Here is a 20,057-nt window from a genome sequence, read left to right as displayed (position 1 = left end):
GATAAAAAAAAAATTAAAAAAAAAACTGGCGTCAACTTTAACATGGGGATGGAATGTGTAGTTGTACAATTGTACAATAGTCAAAGGAACGAGGAAAGCTAATTCTATTACCACAAAAAAAAACTTACATAAAAATAATTAACTTGTATACTTCTCAGATTTTTCAGTCTCGTTACATTAACAATATCATTCAAGGATATCTAACGCAACATTATTTATTAATTGATTAATGACATGTCATCTTCGACCTATAATTAACTATTAACTACTGCTGCAGATATTAGAGTAAGAGGTAAACAATATTTATCCATCATGTGTTTTAACATATTGTAGCAACCTCTCCACACTACTAATCTTGAACCTCTTGTAAACGAATTAGCCACTAGACATTAGAGTGGGAGGCGGCCATATGACGGCGTGTCGGCGATCCAATAAACCAAGAAGCGGTCACTCCAGAAGGCAATATCACTCACACCAATATAACGTATATCTGAATAACTTGTCCAGTATATTGCGCATTCTTCACCGCCTTATTGCCAAGCCAGCCTGTGTCGCCAACTCATATTACCTCTACACATTGATTCAATATAAATCTCAACGAAAACCAATATCTTTGGGGTCGTATTACTTCATCGCTTTTTAATTTCGTCCGTACTTATGAGCAATATTGTCCAAGTTATTTGTGCGTGGGTGTAGTTTTGACAAATGTATATTCGAGCTTATTACAAATTCATTTTTGTGGATTGCAGTAGGTAGAATTGTATGTAGTCGTTTCTTGGTTAAAGTTTGTAGATTTTAAATTGCGTAGTGGGAAATGATGCATTCCAATAATACGTGTCATTTAAATTAATATTTATTTATTTTAAATGATTTATATATATTTTTAAGCAGGTGGCTGAGTGTTTATAGTGATAATGAAAAATGTAAAAGGTTGCCGGCTCAATCCTGACAAAGGTCAATACAATTACGATGTTAAACGTAAACCCAGCAGTCCATGATTATTGGAACTTTAATGAATGGTACAAATAAACAGATAATCTTGTAGGTAATTGTAGGTAAAAAAGCGTTGCATTAAATTTAATCTTTTCTAATTTTGTCTTATTCTGTCTTATTTCTTCTTCTTCCTATCACTCTGCATTCAATTTGGTTCAGAATTATAAAATAGGTACGTAGGTGTCTTAATGAAGTGACCTGGTCAAATTCGCAAATCTTGATCAAATCGTATGCTCAATTCATCCTTCTCACTTAGTTAGAGAAAAACTACTTTAAGCCAATACTTTAAAACACTTCAGTTTTATGAGCAAAATCAGACTAAGGAATCGACATATTATTAATAATAAAAGTATTATTACTAATGGAAATTCACATCAACATTGTAATTTACTGTTCGACGTGTACCTAGTACACCTACGTGATCATTGTTGTTAACTTTGTCGCCGAATACAGGCAAAGGTCAGCTTTGTTTACAGATATGACGTCTTAGATGGTTAGACGCATGTATCTTGTGAGGCTTGGTGACGTCAGACCCGCAGAGCATCACGGGAACTGACGTCAGACGCGCTGAGCATCACGGGAACTGACGGCAAGTGACGGGCCAAGTGAGTCGGAAAATTGCCAATTGTGTTCCAGTCACAATTCACAAAATACTCCGCCATATATAATTTCAATCAGGCTTGTTGTTTTGCTAGCTCCTGTCGGTTTCTGACAATAGTATCGATATTGCTGGGATGCGATCTTCAGGTGATACGTCTGAATCGAAACATAAACTACGTTGTTGGAAACATTTCCAAAGCTTAAGACAATGTTACCTTCAGACTGATACTTCTGTATATGGCGATGCAGGGATCGCGTATGCAATAAAATTTATAAAATTAAATGATTACATTATTCAACCACAGTTGTTTCGTTCCTTAAAACTTCATCAGGTCATTTTGTATGCAACCAAATCGTCAATGTATTGATTGCGGTTAACCACAATAGATTGTGATATGTAAATAGATCCTTTAAAAACCTGCCACAATCACAATACTTGAAACTTGCAATTTTGATATTATAGTTAAAATGGGATTAAACATTTTGATAAAACTGATTAAATGCAGGCTACTGAATAAATAAAACTGACTCTGTCACTGTGATTGTGACAGTTTTTAAAGGAACTATTGACATACCACAATGTATAATACATTGATGATGTGGTTGCATACTAAGGATGATGTGGATGAAATTCTAAGGAATGAAACAACTGTAGATTTATAAATAAATAAAGCATTTATTTATTTAATTATTTACCATTTTATTTAATTTAATAACATATTCCAACCAAGGGTCACAATGAATAATAAAGCAATAATTAAACCACTTAGGTCAACAAAACTCTTAGTCTCTTTTTATTTCAATCTTAAAAAATTTAATGGCTAAGGTGAATGCAGTTTAATGGTAGGTTTTCAAGGTTGCTTGGTATTAAACTAGGAAATTGACAAAAAAATGCTACAAGAATACTTTTATCTCATTGGAATATATTGAGCTTGTTTTAAGGTGCGTTTTATGTCTATTTGTGGGAAGGTTTTATACGTGTAATTGACTCATTTGTTATATCAGGGAAATATAAATGACCATTCAACGTTTATATTATAATAGTAAACTTACATCATAGTAGATTCCAGGTTTAATTTTCTTGTTAAGTAGTTTTTATCTTTTGGGTCAAATCGACAATGCAAAATTCAAACTAAGTCTACTTTGTTCTAATGAGCCATGGTGTAGTTGGGTAAGGCTAGGTTAGGTTATGCGTCAACGTTTTGGTAGGTTCAGGATTGTACGTCAACATTACATTATTTTATCAGGCTTTTCCCCTAACATGTGTGCAGCTTAGTTATGCATGGAACACACTGGACTGTGATTACATAGTTGTTGTAGCAATAAAGTACCTCAGTAAGGTTTAGTTACATTAGGTTAGGTTAGGTCAGGTCAGTGGTGGTGTGCATAGTACCTGGTCTTTTTTTCTACACCTAACCGTTTTGTATGTCGATTTCCTTTCCATCTTTTCCAACAGACCTTGAAGCTCTTGACAGATCAATCGCGTTGTAAACGATACAAATCTCTGTGTAATCAACGCCATTCAATTATTCACCGCATTCCTCCTTAATTAACTCCGTTATTGTTCATTTGCTCATGAATATTCCGCCACGTTCTTTGGCGTGGTGCAATTATTTATTTAATTACCCAGTTGCCATTCGGCCTATCGCAGCGTTCTGCGGTTTTGCGTTCGTTAACTATCAATGCTGTTCGTTACTAAATTAGTCTCTCTTCAAACCATTATTGTTACGTTGATTAGTTTATGTTTCAGCTGGTGTTTTGTTCGTGATTTGAAGTTGACAATCCTCCTCTTTCAGGTACATTTCAGTTTAAATTTCAAACTGTATGTAATAAGACTTGAAATGTTATGGTTTTTGAGGACTGTATCCGCATTTATTTGTACGTGGAAAAAAATTGAACTTTACGGACATTATGAAACAATTTTCTTTCGTGAAAAATTGTGTTTATAAATACTATATTTTAGGAACAGTACCTGATTGGCTATTGTGCTCGCCCCCAAAGACAATAGAGTTTGAATTATTCGAATAAGGATCCAACTGATGTAATGTACCCCAGATGCTGAAATACCTTGATCATGGGGATTTTAGGAATTGTCTTGTAGTGGCACGCTTATACATTATGTATGTGACTAATCTCCCATTCTTTTTTGGTTGAAATGCGTCTTAAAGGCGTACCCATCACATCACAGTACAGAGTGTTTATAAATGATGAATCAGGTTTAAATAAATTTTATTGGCCTGAATATTGAACAATTACTAAAAAATTAATTGATGAAATACATTTATGAAAATTACATCAATGGAAATGTTCTCTCTGGAACATCCTTGTTAACAAAAGAATATTATTTTAAAACAGTCATAATCTTTAAAATCTTCAATAATTTCGTATAATTTACGTATTGAATGTTCGGTAAAAATCATACGAATCATAAACTAAGTGTCTACGTTGATTTCTTTCGACAGGAAATACACCGAGGCGGTAAGTCTGGATAATGGAGTAAATGATAAGAGTGGAACAATTTAAAGGAGAGAGCTGATCCAGCCTGTTATACAGCGTAGTGATTGCACTTAATCGAACTTTTAATTGAACTCTTGTGTAAAGACGGCAATCTCTGCTCATTTCATATTCATAAGCGAAATAAACGGTTTAATTGAAGTGACAAGACGAGGTTGGTGGCGACAACATACATCGGTGCTTACACGCACACAGACGTGTACTCACAAACACACACACATACACACACACTTGTACTCACAAACACACACACATATACACAGACGTGTACACACTAACACACACACATACACACAGACGTGTACTCACAAACACACACACGAACACACACACATACACACACACGTGTACACACAAACACACACGCATACGCACAGACGTGTACTCACAAACACACACACATACACCAAGACGTGTACTCACAAACACACACACGAACACAAACACATACAAACAGACGTGTACACACACATAAGCACGGAGTATTTAAGTAAAATCTAAGACAATGTGTTGAAACTATTGTATGGATTTTGTAGGTATTTCTACGGTACAGAAAACCCCTGTTTGGTTAGCCTTTATTTCCTCGGGTGTAGACCTTAAGTCTGGGTTCTGAACCACCGGGTCAAGAGATAAACATTGCTTAAAACCATTTTTAAAGGCGGGGATTGCCGTTTGGAAACTATTGTACTAATCCTGTGCTCGGTCACGTCCCAGAAACCACCGTGGATGTATAAAGTGGCTAAATAAGTGTGACATCATAGCCACATTTTAATGCAGGTTTGGCCAAACGTTTTGGTTGCAGTTTACGAACCCAGTAAGTTTCTTGTTGACGATTATTTAAATCAATTGTTTGGTTATTTAAAATGACATTTAAACTTTAAAAACCTTTTTGAGAACTTTTCTAAGCCAGTTTACTTTTCTTATCACGAATCCTTATTCGGAATTTGATAAATATGGGTTTCTGAGGTAGGCGAATTTTGTCCAAAATCAAAGTATTAATACAAGTTTAAGTTATAATGTAGGTTCTTAAAAAGTAATATTTCTAGCTATCTTTAGTTTCCAATATTCAGTTTGCTTTGGTTTTCGCAAAAGAATTGTCTAATAGTAGTTTATGCAACGATCGCGTAAAGATAGTCTTTACGACAGAAAATTAAAGGTACGAGCCTTGGCGAAGGCCTTTAAACTCTTCTACGAGTCTAAAAAATAATTACGTGAGTTACGTACACTACTTTACCCACGACCGTTTTTTAATTACTTAACAACCACTCTTCAATACCCATAACGTCTAAGAGAGGTTTCCGTATGTAACATCTCATTGCCACTAATAATGATGCAACAACTTATTGGTCTTAACAGCTGGGAAGTTGACGTTCGATGCATTACTTATTTTATCTCAATTCTTGAACCTCAATGGTCCAAACTTGTACTGTAAAGTAACAAAACAATGCTGAAAAGTAAGTGAACAAGACTTTAAAGTGAATCTTTTCAATTCTAGGTACTAAATTGAAAAGGCTAGTTTAAAAAAGTCGTAGGTAAAGTAACATGCAACTAAATATGCGTTAACTGCAGTCAAAATAACTCATTGTTGAAGTCATGTGAAAGGGATTGTAACTAAATAATACAAACTCAATGATCAATAGGGAATTCCTGCGACTAAAACATAATTAGTTTAACGAACAAATTATTAATTAAATTCAGATAAATTACTTAACGGAATTGCTTTCGATGGTTCTATAAAATAATCCGTAATTGTATTACGATATTAATTAAAACGTAAAAAGTTTATTAAACGGTTTAATTATGTGATACTATCAATTATTTATTTCATTTGTAATCATGTTCGCTTATCTCTAGATTTACTGATGTAATTAGTTGTTTGAATAATTAAATTGGGCTTAATCTCGTTATGAGTTTCACAGAAAAGTGTATTAAGTGAAAACAAGAGTATTACCTACCTATTAGTAGTTTATTAAGTACTGATCAATACTGTATGACTAAGTTTACTCGTCTAGAAAGCGAGTTAGACGACACGTAAAATATAAAATGACATATTTTTAAATAAATTGTTTTTGGAATTGGACAACTATTTGGACCAATATGAAAACGCGAAAACTGGTACAAAATGTAAAAATCGTACGAAGTTGAAGAATATTAAAAAAATAGAGAAATACATAAGTGAAATATGCTTTATTTTGTAAGGTATTTAGTTTAGCTTTCGACTATGGTGTTGAATGAATAGTGAAAACTCTTCGTATCGAATGGCATGAAAGGAAAATATACCTAGAACTGATCGAAATCGTGGATTAAGACATCTACAACAGGATCAAATTTAAAATAAACGAGAAACATTTCTCAAGATCAGCTAGAAAGGAAAGCTTGAAGGGTCGGTACAAAATGGATTCAAGTAAGATATGGAAAAATAATGACCAAATAATAAACTGTCTTTGCATTTTCACGACTAATGATCATTTTAATCAAATATTAAAATAAATAATAATAACAATAGCATTTTTAAGCTCATGAAAAACGTGTGATAAACAAGATTTTCATATGTATTATAATTTATTTCTGACTAAATAGTCCCACAATAGGTTACCACAGAGTTATTCAAACAAAAAATTTATAATACATATCATAATAATCTTATGAAGAAATAACTCTGTTGTTATCAGATTGTTCTAAAGTAGAGTTGTCAATACAATCTAGAAAAAAAATCTATAGAATTAAGTATATTATAAGTTCAAACACAATATTTTTGTGATGGAATGTGAGTAGGTAGGTCTGCTGCGACAGGGTGTCCGGACGACTCAGTTTAATGATCCGCCACGACCGCGTCTTGGTGTTGTTAATTACGTTCACAAGTTCCTTAATAAAGGTGGCTAATTGAATAACTTTTAATTGAATTCTCAACTAATGCCTCGAAGCGGCTTTTAATAATGGAAATGAGATGATACTTGGATCACCTCCGACGACTCAAATAACATGAATATCAGTTAAATAACTGTGCCGAGACGTTGGCATGACATTAATATAAGTTGTTATATTGCTTAACTCAGTTGTCATACTGTTGGGACATAATATGTACCATTACGATATTTCCGTCTGGCGTTGGTCCGGATATAATGCTTATAAATATGAGTTGCCAGAAGACTGCCCCGGACAACTACCCAAAGTACAAAATACCCCCCAAGGCAGGTGCCTACGTAGTTTGACGTCAGTGTTCGGGGGGGGGGGGCAGTGTTTTAGTCACGGACTTTCAAGGTTCGTTCTCAAACTGTTCTAAACTAACCTAAACAATTCTGTTTGATATTCCCCACATGCATTTTCTGTTATGAAACGGAATTGCTCGAATTAAAATTACAATGATAATATTATTACGTATAAAAATTAACCTTAATAGCATCACATTTTTCTGGGGGTTAGTATCCCAGTCGCGGATTATTGGTTAGTTGGCAGATTTCGTGACGTCACATTTCACCTGGGAGGTGGTTTTCCGGGGGGTAGAACTCAGCATTCCCTTAAATATTTGAAATAGTTATAAAAACCAGGAACCTGACTAGAGAAATTTATTTCAAAGTTAACTTAACTCCTACATCCATACATAGTTAATAGTCTTATTTAATGTTTTTTTTCTCTAGGGCGCTAGACACGAGCCTGGGATTGTTTTCACATTACTTCAGGCTAGACATAGGGGTTGTGGCATTATCACTTAGATAAAATCCATTGGTGATTCGGCGGGATTTGAACCCGGGACCTCTTTGACCGAAGTCCCGCGCTATAACCACTAGAACAGCTTGCTCCGCTTATTTCATTTGAGGAGGATGCAAAGTAATAATAACCAATTGGAATACTAATCATCAAAAACTTATTTCGGCTTCAACACTATAAACGCAACATGTTCCAATTTCAGAAGCCGGATGCTGCTCTAACCGGTTCCAGTTATAATATTGTCGCAGTGTCTAATGAAGGCACCTCCAGCCATTCTCAGACAGTTATAATTAATTATCCGACTAATAAGAGCGAGCGAGAGAGAGAGAGAGATCCCCTCCCCCCTAGAGCTAGATGTAAATCTGGGCGAACCTTAGTGAAGGCGAACTTGTTAGGCCTGTGTCTGTGTATCATTAGTAAACCCAGGTTGACACATGCAGTGTGAATTAACATTGGAGACTGGTACTGTTACCTTAGAAAACTGAAGGTGAATGGTATTTCCCCTCTAAGCTTGGTAAATGGAATGAGTTCCAACAAATATATTTGGTTTATTGATTTGGCGAAATACTAACAGTGTTGCTATAAAGAATCTAAGGCAGTTTGTTTTGTTTGTTACTCGTTGGCATTTTTTCGAACATCAGCCGAACATCCTAAAAAAAAAAATCAATAGGGAAAGTAATGCAATGTATCTTTTCACCACACTATGATGTTTTTAGCTGTTTTACAAACGTTATTGGTGGCTGAAAGTTACGTTTTGCTGGCCATGCCAGCTGTCATCGTCATTTGGGGACTAAGCAGGTTTTTACATCCCTAGGGCCGCAAAATCAACTGCCCGCTTACTTTTTAAAACATGAATGCATATTAAATACACAATCAAAATCCATAGCATTGTAATAGAATTGTTTTACTGTCACCGCTGCCTAGCAATTGTTTATTATTATTTTTGCTGATTCATCAAATTATTTCTTCACATAACCTCAAAGTTGTACTTGAGTTGACATTTTGCATTAGTATTGTGGTGAATAATGGTAATAGTAGAAATAGTGTGGTGAAAAATAGCGTTAGTACCACGGACCGAAATGGTTTTGCAGCTTTCGATCGTTTTAAGTTCTCGACTTCGTCTTGAACCGGCAAAACCTCATTTTCGGCCCTAGGTACGAAATATACGATTTTGAAGTTAGTAAATTTTAAGTATTGTAAAATTACGTTCTGTACTTTTCAGGGGCCCTTGGCAATTTGGAGCTTCTAGACGAAGCTACGACTAACTGAGTAAATGAGTTTATTTTCCATGGAACTAAACACAGTATACATAAAATATTTTTAACTTGTCACCTTTCAAATTAAACTGCATTAAATTTTAAGTAAATTGTGAATGTATAATTCCACTAAAAGCCACTTTTGCTATGTATACATTACACCTAATCTGTACATTACCCATTACACAGTTGACGCTCATAAGTTTGTTTACAGGACAATTATTTCATCTACTTCATTTTTATAGTTTTTGACGTAGAGGACAATAAAAAATGGTTGCCCTAAACGTCACCTGAAAACTTTGTTGGAGAGTTTAAGTCATAGGTTACGTCATTCCTGGATACGTATATTATCTTTATGTAAATGTCCAGCAAACCTAGCCCAGCAGTTTAGGCATAATGAGAAGATATATTTACATTTTTATGTAACTGCCTATATGGGCATGTAAGTGTACATATCACTCATTTTTCACTTGTGCTCCGAATAAAATACGCAGCATTCCTCAATTCTCCAAGTTTAACGACGATGATATGCTGTTACAAGGCACAATATTCCTCCCAACAATGTACAGTGTGAGTCGGAATGAATAGTTGGTTGAAACATGAGCGTTCCACAACACGATAGTTCCACGCACTCGGGCAAGGAACGGCGACAAGGAGTTAATTACTCTAACAAGCCACAATTTAGCACCGACATTAAACACGCGCGGCACGACACGCTTGTAATGGAGCCGCGTACAACACGAACAGTGTTGCCGGGAAATTGTCGTGCGGTTGGGAAAAAATTATCGTAACAAGGTAGAAAAATTATGTTGGCATAGTCGATTTTGCCTCTAATGCAGAGACTAACAGACAAGGAAACCAACTACTGCCTCCACTCTCACACCCACCTATATTTAACACCAATTAAACTGTTACATGTTTTGTTTTACCATCGAAAAGATCAGCTCTACAATAAGACAGCTAATGCTACCGATTAAAAAATACGATTAACTCTTAACCTGTTGGTATTTATTCGTATAAAAGCTGTAGTGTATTGTGTTGGGGAACAATTTGATTTAGCAGTAGAATGCAGAGCTCCAATGCCCGAGGTCTCGGGTTCAATCCCATCAATCACCAATGTTTTTTTATATTTTTTTACATAAAAACATGAAACTGTTTGACAAAATAACACTGTTTTATTCATAAAATATACATTTTTATGTGGGTGCTTTCAAAAACACGTAGCGAATTGATTATATTAGGAAGTTAATAAATTTGTGATAATGAAAAGACCATCTAGGCCTAGCTAACTTTTAAAACAGGTTCGGGATTGACGTAGGCGTGAAGGAAATATATTGTTTAAAATACGAAAATGTTTTATTTGCCATTATGATTACATTGGTCCTAAAGAACACTTTTCACAATGAATTTTTTAATTTATTCATGGTATATGGAAACTAAATGAATTTTACTATGAGTCGAATTTCAGTGGCCATATGTTTTTGTTTAACACATAGGAACTTGCTTGTACGAGTATTTAACTGCTTAGATATGTTTAACTGATTTATTTTAGATATCCTTTATCCTTAGGCGGACAGTTTTTAGTAAGTGACCTTAAGAGGGAGGAAGGGATAAAGACCAAATTCTGGACAGAGAGGGGGTAAGCAGCATCAGAGGCCGAGTCCTTATCACATTTGGCAGCTTCTTGGCTTCCAATTACAACTTCAAATTGCTTTTGTTTGTGTTTCTGCACCAAAGTTTCTCTCCCTTCTCCGCTCACTTATTACAGCATATGAAGACCAAACAATAGTTCTAACTTACATAATGATGGTCGTAATTGGTTTTGTTTGAAAAGTACTTTTTATGCAAACAAAGTTATTTCTGTGCAAAATTGTTCTCCCTCGTTTGATAAGTGTGGATTTTGAAAGGGGTTTTTACATTTTGTTAAAAAACTTTTTCTAGTTTCATGATGTGTGGGATAAGTTATTAGACCTCTGTAAAATAGCTACGACCTGCCATTAATTCTATAGTTTCGTGGCTTTTACGGTTAGTTTTTACAGTAGGGCCTAGTAGGTTAATATACAGCAAATCTAAGTTACCAAAAATTAACCATTATAATTTTTGTATTGCAAAATAATTAATTTGATTAGTTATAGACTTAAATGAAGGTTCAAACTAGTCAATTAAACTAGTCAATTAGGCCGTATTGTATATTTTGTGCTTCTTTAAAATTTAGAGTTTATTTTACTATTTTGTTAAAAATTGTAAATTAATGAGACATTAATTCAATCTATTACCCACTTAATTTCTTATTTGTTTTAATGTAAATAAATGTCTATAGTGAGTGAATAGTGCCTCAAATAATAGTTTAATTTTTATTGCCTTTCGTTTACATTTGTCAAATAAATTTACAAATACGAAACAAATATTCAATATACATATGAGTGCGGTGAAATAAAATAATTGTGAAAAAGCGTAACTAATAAAATTGTTAGTGGTAGGCCTATTGATGTTTTTCAACTCAATGGAAAGTTGGATAGTCGCTTGACAGAGACGACCCTAGTATGTAATAATACGTGTAATCTAGCATTGAGACTAGCAGTTAAAGTGAGAGGGTGTGTGTGAGAGAGAGAGAGCGTGAGTGGGGGAGGGGGTGGTTTATCAAGGGGAGTGGCGGGAACTCTCTAAGGAGGCAATTAGCTGAAAACATCAAGCCCTGGGGAGTAGCTAGCCGCTCATATCTGAGCTGGTGAATTGGACATGAAACACATGGTTATGAACTGGCGTAACTACTTTAGTGCGAGGTAACCCAAGACTGTGATATTGAAACACGTGGTTAGAACTATGTTAATGCAAGGCGGTGCAAGGGAGCTATTAAATATCTGCGATATCATAACACTTCATACGTAAAGGCTGTGAACTTGCATAACTATGTGTGTGTAAGGTAACTTTCACATCTGTGATATTGAACTACGTTGAGTATAGAGGTTGTGAACCAGTGTAACTATGTTAGTGTAAGGTTTAATAAATGTGATATTAAAATACGCTTTACTTAGAGGTTATGGACTAGTGTAGCTATGTAAGTATAAGGTAACTCTCACATACTTGTGTCCATGTTAGTGAAAGATACTTTGATAATTATATTGATTCTGACCGATAAATTATATAAAAGAAATCTACATAACCGAAGTATACTGTAAAACAAATCTGCTCCATAAACAACGACGCACTCCTAGCTTAGTTGTTTGAAATATCTACGAACAGCTGTCAAATAACTTGACATCAATTACTGATGCCCGGATTAAGCGAGGTATTTTTTGCCAGGGGAGTGATGAGGGTTGGGAACAATACTATAGACGAGAGTTAGTGTGATTCTGACAGAAGACTTCGCACAACACAACGAGCACAATCACAATCCATAGCCTCATCAGCAACGAACCACAGTGCAGTTGATTGGACCGGAAACGAAGGTGATGGCCTAAGTGTGGCTTCCGGAGAATCAGCTGTTGATTAGCGAACAATCCAGAGCTCATCCTGCAATCTGCAACCGATGAAAAGGTAATAAAAATATCCCAAACGTCCATTGTTAAAAAATATCGGTTGCAGATGAATTTTATGTAATACTAGTTGAGTCTGGAAACAATAAAAAAATACTCTTTTCTGTTTAATCGCAGACAATTATTTAATTTTAAAAGTAACATTTAATTGGTGTTCAACGGAAGTTCACGGAGTAATTTCCCCCCCAAACACGTGTGTTTCGTTGGCTTGCAGTTGTCAATAATTTAACTAATCTGTTTAGTTACATACTTATATCATGATATTTAAATTAAAATGTATTTTAACTTTGCGGTTCAAACAGTTAAAAAGTTTGTAGGGGGTTAATCCACGTTTGATGTTGTTTAAGAAACCAAGTTCTAAAGGTATTAGGTTATTTTATTTAATCATGCCTTAGAGGCATAAATGCCAACAAATTATAGTAAATCGTCAAATGTGTTCTCCTAATTCATGTGTATTTGATGATATATTTTATTACAATACAATGCAGTGTTATGATATACAATTTGCGACGAGTAGTTAAATTTCCAATCAAATATTTGGTACGATTTCAATGTATAAAAAACCATTTAATCTGTTGTCACGATTTGCTACTAACTAGAGTACTTTTACCTTTGATTCAGCTAGACATGGAAATCGTAAATATGTAACTCATAAAACTCAGTATTAGCTAATATACAGGGTGACAAATAAAAAAAATGTTTCAGAACTTTGGAGTATGATGCCTCATAGAAAAAAAAATATTTTATGAAGATATGTCCGAAAATGTATATTTAACGAGTAAATGTCCGCCATTTTCTTTAGTAGACATAAAATTTATATTTTCCCTCGTCATATTTCAGTTGATTGTCATTCGATCTGTTTGTTCTTGGTGACGTATAATAGGAATTTCAAATGACTGTTTTCTTTGTTTGTTTAATCACATGTAATTTTGGTATATGTATATTGTGATTTTAGAGCAAGAGCATTTCCGGTGTACGTGCCCAGTGTGTTAGTTAAAAATGTCAATTTGATAAACTGGTTGTCAGCTCTGTTCCTTATATTACTTATGGCAAATCTTGTACAGTTCCTGTACAGGACCAAGCACATGTTTATCGCTGTAGGCTCTGACAGTCTCCTTTGTCGAAGGAACATTGTAGCGGATTGGTTCCATTACACGCCCAACTGATTGTCTAAATTAATTTTAGGATATCCTCGTGGCCACAATCACCGGGCATTCTCTGGCTGCCATTGTCTTATTGGCCGACTCCACCTGTTAGGATCCTGAGATAAGTTTGTTGGAATCTTTCACTAAATTACAGACATTTACTTTTTATAATATTGTAAAATCATTCGACCGATAAAAAAAATACTCTTTAAACAATTGCATTTGTTCGTGTTATTATTTATCGTTTGATACCTACTGTATAATGCATATTGTATCATTTATCAACTACATTTAAAATACACAGCCTAGTATCCTGTACAAAAGTATTTATTGAATAAATATTAGTACTATTAATGGAAAAATTGTATTTGTTGTAAAACAAAATAATGCTGTTTCTTATATATTAGGAAATCAAGAAAGCCCACCAGGTATCACGAAGGTAATCTCCATATATTAATAGTCTGAATTTCAGCTCTCACAATCACCTGGTCGATCTGGAACACTTACCCACTTCAGTGCGAAATCGGTTTAACAGATCCCACTTAATTCGCGAGTGTAGCATATGGTATGCTTGAAATTTCTCTAACATTCAACATGCCTTAGGAATTGCTTACAGTATTTCAGTATTGAACTGATTTATATGTACAAATTGTCATGATAATGTAACATACTTGTGGTTGGGTCGATGAAATCTTGTTTCTAGCGATGTACAGCAAGTGTATTTATTTGTCGTTTGAGTGCATACGGAAAGGCCATCCACTTCAACACATATATCCAGACATATCGCGTAACCCATCTTACAGACCCAACTGATCGGCAAAAGTAAAACCAACCTACTATACCCTAACCAAAGCTATGGCAAAATATTAATTCTTAATTACACAATTTTCGTAATATCCACGTTTGATAGGTGAGCTGCAATCTGACCTTAGGCTGAGGATGACATAGTCCTAACACAGTCTTAGTAGGTTTTGAACTGGAACTTCACGACACTACAATTCCTATCCTTCACATATGCTCCTACAGTAGGTTCAACCTCCCAGACAATCCTACACCCCTGACTGCCTGCAGCCAACCGGTCCAGATAATGATGGTATGATTGGACCCTGCAGCCATCAATTATATAAATGTAATTAGACAAAATAAATTGGTTGAACAGACGCATCAATTAATTTGATGAGAGATATTGCTGGCAATTAAACCAGTAATAAAGGGGATCACTTTAATTAACTAGTGGAACGCCAACCCTGTGGCCGATTCAATCTCCCGGTGAAAAACTCTGTTTTATCATTTAGAAACACAGTCTACTCTTCTGTAATACAAGATATCAATTAGCTGTTGTAATTTAATTGCTCTTTTGTGTTGTGTGAATATTCAAAACAACAAAGTGTTGATTTCAAATGTTTTATAAACCAGCAGTAATGGTATGGAAAGCAAATGTTTAAAATCTGGTTAAATTGAATAACGTGTGAGACACTTACTTCTTATGTTGGTTGATGTGTTATCTTTTTTTCGATTGTTTTAATTATTATAATTAAAACTGGCTTGTAGTAAAGGGAGTCCTCCAATTTTGAGAAAGTACTCCTTTCCTGGAGGAACTACTTTTTTATGTGGACCCCGAGCCACTGGTTCGCTGCATTACAACATAGCTATCATTCTTGTAATTTTCCAGGATCGAACCGTAGCCTCAAGGACACGCTCTAACTACTAAAGCAGCTGAATTTTAAACTATTATAAACCCGATTAAATAGCTTAATAGAGACTAAACTTACCGTATAGAAAATAAAATAATGTGTTATCATTCATGACATTTTCAAAATAAACAAATTGATTATTTTAGATAACAACCATTTGTTATCGTAAAATTTAAAATTATATATTTATAGGCTACGGAAAAGTATACAAAAATCCAGTATTTTGTCGTGTTGTTGTCTTAGGAAAATAGTAAATAAAAAATGTGCATAACTATTCTTACAACTTGAATTAAATATTTAACTTAGTACAACACATTCAGCCAACATATGTTTGAAATCAATTAACATAATAGCTAAATTACTAAACCATCTAGTAACGCAATTATTTGAATTTAATATTTAACAGTACGACACATTGTAACATATGTTTGTAAGTAATTAACATATTACCGATCCTAAATTATTACGTAGTTTATTACCACACCCTACAGTAACGCAATTGTGCCCGATACTTTACAGAGGGGTTCAGAGGGGTTTGAGGGGGGGGGGAGGGGGAGGTTCAGAAGCAGACCTTTCTCATTACAAACTTCCAGCAGGCCTCATTAAACCGTTCAATGGCTCACTGTTTGATAATAAATAACCAATTACAGCAACTTTGTGTCTTCGCTAATTATACTTTGCCTTAATCAAGGCTCCATTATTTGATCAGCCCTGCTCGGATGAATCAATTAGTTTATTAATTACGAAATATCAGGTCTGCCCTTTGTGTCGCGTAATAATGGGATCAAAAATTGGATTCGGTAAAGAGTTCAGAATGTTAAGGTTAGTTGGTGGAATGTAAAAGAACGTTGAGGTTATTTTGTGATAAATGCTTTTGAGGTTTATTTATAAAATGTACATAGCAGAATAATATTTTGAAACTAAAAAACGTTTATGATGTTAGGCTTAACTAGTGGTAGCAAAACGGGAGTGCCGATGGAGACCTGTGGGGGTGCGTGCGTTTAAAGGGACTTGACCTGGTCTCCATCGGCACTCCCGTTTTGCTACCACTATAGCGCAGGGTTCATGTAGTGAAAAAAACAAAAGATTTTTTATATTTAAGTCCCGTTTGTGTCCCAGTGGTTGTTTACAGCAGAATAAGGCTAATATGTAATGTCATTGACTATTGGCATTTTGGATACTAAAGTAGAAATCCCATTTATATGGACCAGCTTTGTTATGGACCAGCTGTCGCCAATTTTTTTATTAAAAAAGAACGTAGTTGTGTGAACCAGTCACAGAATGCGCTAGTGTCTACATTTCTATTTTACATCTTATTATTGGTTGCTGACCTTTTGGTGGCTGATGGGTCACAAAATTTGTTATAACTCAACATAAGTCATTCCCTAAGATTGATTTGGTAAAAAGTTCATAAAGAACTTAAAATAACCTAAACACGTTTCCAAAGTAAGACATGATTTAAGAGTTTGTATACAACTTCTGCGACAAAAATGTAAGTGACTTTAAACCCCTAAACTTAGCTTTTGACATTGGAACGAAATGACTACGTTTTAAGTTTATTTTTAGTCAACGCTTATACTTATTCAGCAGCGTTTAAAGGCCGTAAAAGAGGCTAAAGTTCCAAAGGAGAATGTTGATGGATAATGTAATCCCAGGACTCTGCAAATCCAGCCGTTAATGTATCTAATGGAGTCTGGCTTAGAGAAGGAGCACACCTACGCACTAAGTCTCTGATCAGCTGCTTCAAATATTTTGAATTGAATTATTATTTAAGTAAGGAATCGTTGTTACAATACTTAGAGACAGAACACTTTATTAAGTGAAAACTTTCAACCCTAAAACAAATTCTAACGAGTAACTAAGTGATAGATTTATTACTATTTTAAGTGTGATATTTATGATTTATATTATTTTATTTATGTAAACATCAATGGCTTGAAATCCAAAACCACCCAACGGAAAAATTATCATAAGTAAAAGTTGTGAAGAATTTTTAATTTTTCCAAGAATCTTTCGTTCCACAGCCTTTGATGATTATTGTTTTGAGGTAAAACTCCTATGTTATGAACAAATTTTTTCTGCCCTATAAAAAATGCAAAAAGGCATAAAGGAAAGTAGTAGTAGAGGAAAAATTATAACCACAGTAAACTTAAGCATCTTAAAGAGTGGATTAGCCTTAAGATCAATATAATGCATTATGTCATATATTTTTAAATTTTTATTCGCATTTGTAAAGCATGTAGAAGTAAGTAATCTTTAATCATACAAACATTTTCATTATCAATCTATATTATGGATGACAGTAGTCTAATTATGTCAAAAGAGTACTCATTAAGTAAAGAGATATAGACATTTACAAATTGTCCATGGGAACAACTTGAGATTGTATATTGGATCAAAAATTATCATAAGAACTACTATATTCAACATATTTTTGGCTCAAACGTTAATGAGAAATAAAAAAAAAAATAACCTGTACTATAATTACCATTGAAACCACCAATAACAAATAGGTAATATTCAGTAGCTAAATTCAATAAGAATGCAAATTGTAGTTGTCACTGTATGAATGTTGCAATGCTGCAACGAATAAATTATTTGGGTGACATTTAAAAACCCTAATAACGAACTCTGCTATTACATTGGACGAGTGGTGCATGATGTAATATGAAATAGGATTTGTTTTATCAATCCAAACGTTTGTGGAAACGTCAAAGATTATAAAAAAAATACTTGTTTGTTCAATTTCCTTTTTAAAGGAGTATTTTATGTGCGTCATTAACCAAAAACAGCTAAACGTAAATTAAGTGAAATTAAGGAAACATTCATGAATTGAAAAAGAACATGTTTTAAGCTTAAATCTTTTTAGAAATTACTATCAATTGTCAACTGAGTACGGACGCTAACTACTGTAGGGAGCGTGACAGGAGTGAAAGATAAGTGTCAGTTGTTTTTTTCATTTTTTTTTTCATTAAAAGCCAGGAGCATTTATTAAAAGCTTAATGATCAAGGAAGATCATTATCAAGATCTAGTTTCACACCATCAAAAAGCTACACACTTTTCTCAGGATCGAACCAGTGAACTTTTAGATTACCATTCGATCACTATATCAACAGAGCAACCCACTTTAGTTTCTATTTAAGCATATCATAACTTACCGTACACTCGGTCCAAATAAAATATTTTATATACAAATAATATATAAGAATACCTTTACTACGTTTGGAATACGAATAATAAAGACACATAGTTTAGTTAATTTCCTAAGAACAGATTATCCTATTAGTTTTCTAGATATGGGCTTCTTTATTGAGCAGATGAAACAATTCAAAAGTATTATAAAACTAACTTGTGGAAAATGATAGTGATGAAAGTGTACAGTTCTCCATAAACTAACTTGTAATATACTTTTGTTATTCAACTAGCATAGAATCTTATCATGTCGGGATTTTAAATATTGAAATGACAAAAATCATAAATTAGTTGTTAAACTTAAAACTGCAAATCTCCCAATACTTATATAGATGAATAAAATCTCTATATTGTTAACAAAATGAATATCTTACCAGCTACTGAGTTTATTGTTTAAAATAATTTCAAATACACCAAATGCGTATGAGTAAGGGAACACACCTTGACTACAACTCGCAGCTGTTTCATCAAGAGACTGTGAAACAATTAGTGAGGACAAAGTCGTCTAATTGGTTATCAATTATCAACCAGAAGCTTAACGAGGTCCAGGAACCGGCTCAGAGGATGAAATATGGGAAAACCGACGTCTAATTGAATGTGGTTCTCTGACCGACACAGTCTCTCGTCTGAAACTGATCTTTCATTTATTGGATAGCTATTATACATTTTATAGAACAAATGTATATACTGTATCATTAGTTTCGCCATAGAGTAGTGAATCGTCTAACTTAGTGCACAATTTAAATTCTCATTTTCACTCTGTTGGCAAAAGAAAATAGTATAATGTAATAACTATTCTGGACTTGATGAACGGTCGGTGACAATGGAACGCAAGCCTCAATCAAATATTAAAGATTATGAGAACTATAGAAGAAGAGATGTAGCAATCCAGGTAGAAACAAACAAAACTAAACAAAGTGCTAACAATTGTAATAATAACCAATCAAAACTGATTGGCTTTTGAATTCAAAAATACACATATATAGTGATTGTTTCTTTAACATGGCACTTTTTCAGTTTTTCCTTCGAAACACATGGAACATTCGAAATTTTGTGATCTCGAATTCTGTTGGAATCTGTTTAATCCCTTAGGAAGCTTACTATTAATTTCTATAAAATCATCTATCATTACTTAATTTCTGACGCATATAGAACAAGGTTTTGTAGTATTTTAAAATTTTAAATTTAACGAAATGAGGAAAACACTGCAACTTAAACAGCAAGATTGAACTGACGACAGCGGGAATACGGTGACGCATGTGGATGACTCTTCGATATATGTTATCATGTTTTGCAAGTTTCGTATGTTTGTGTTGGCTTATAAACTGACGGGAATAACGACGTTTAAAGCCTAAGTGACTTTAGGGGACAAAACATCTGTGAACCAACGATAGGGTTAAAGAGTAATCTATTGTAAA

At 34.1% G+C, this 20,057-nt stretch overlaps 1 protein-coding gene across 7 annotated transcripts in view; it reads right to left on the bottom strand.

The window, feature by feature from the left end:
- LOC128983917 (LIM domain only protein 3-like) overlaps positions 1-20,057 on the bottom strand; it is a 73,799-nt gene that overhangs the window by 13,602 nt on the left and 40,140 nt on the right. The window contains exon 1 of one of the 7 annotated variants that reach the window (XM_054403183.1): positions 12,490-12,579. The exons of the other annotated variants lie outside the window; for them this stretch is intronic. The gene's annotated coding sequence lies outside the window, so the exon portion shown is untranslated. Of the gene's footprint in view, positions 1-12,489; positions 12,580-20,057 lie in introns of those variants that run through there. 7 annotated transcript variants of the gene reach the window in all.

The sequence above is a fragment of the Macrosteles quadrilineatus genome, unplaced genomic scaffold (assembly GCF_028750875.1).
Source record: "Macrosteles quadrilineatus isolate MER2022 unplaced genomic scaffold, UCM_ALF_1.0 Scaffold_2__2_contigs__length_208266976, whole genome shotgun sequence".
Taxonomy (NCBI): domain Eukaryota; kingdom Metazoa; phylum Arthropoda; class Insecta; order Hemiptera; family Cicadellidae; genus Macrosteles; species Macrosteles quadrilineatus.
The sequence above is the reverse complement of the archived record's forward strand: the minus strand, read 5'-3'. Positions and strand labels throughout refer to the sequence as shown.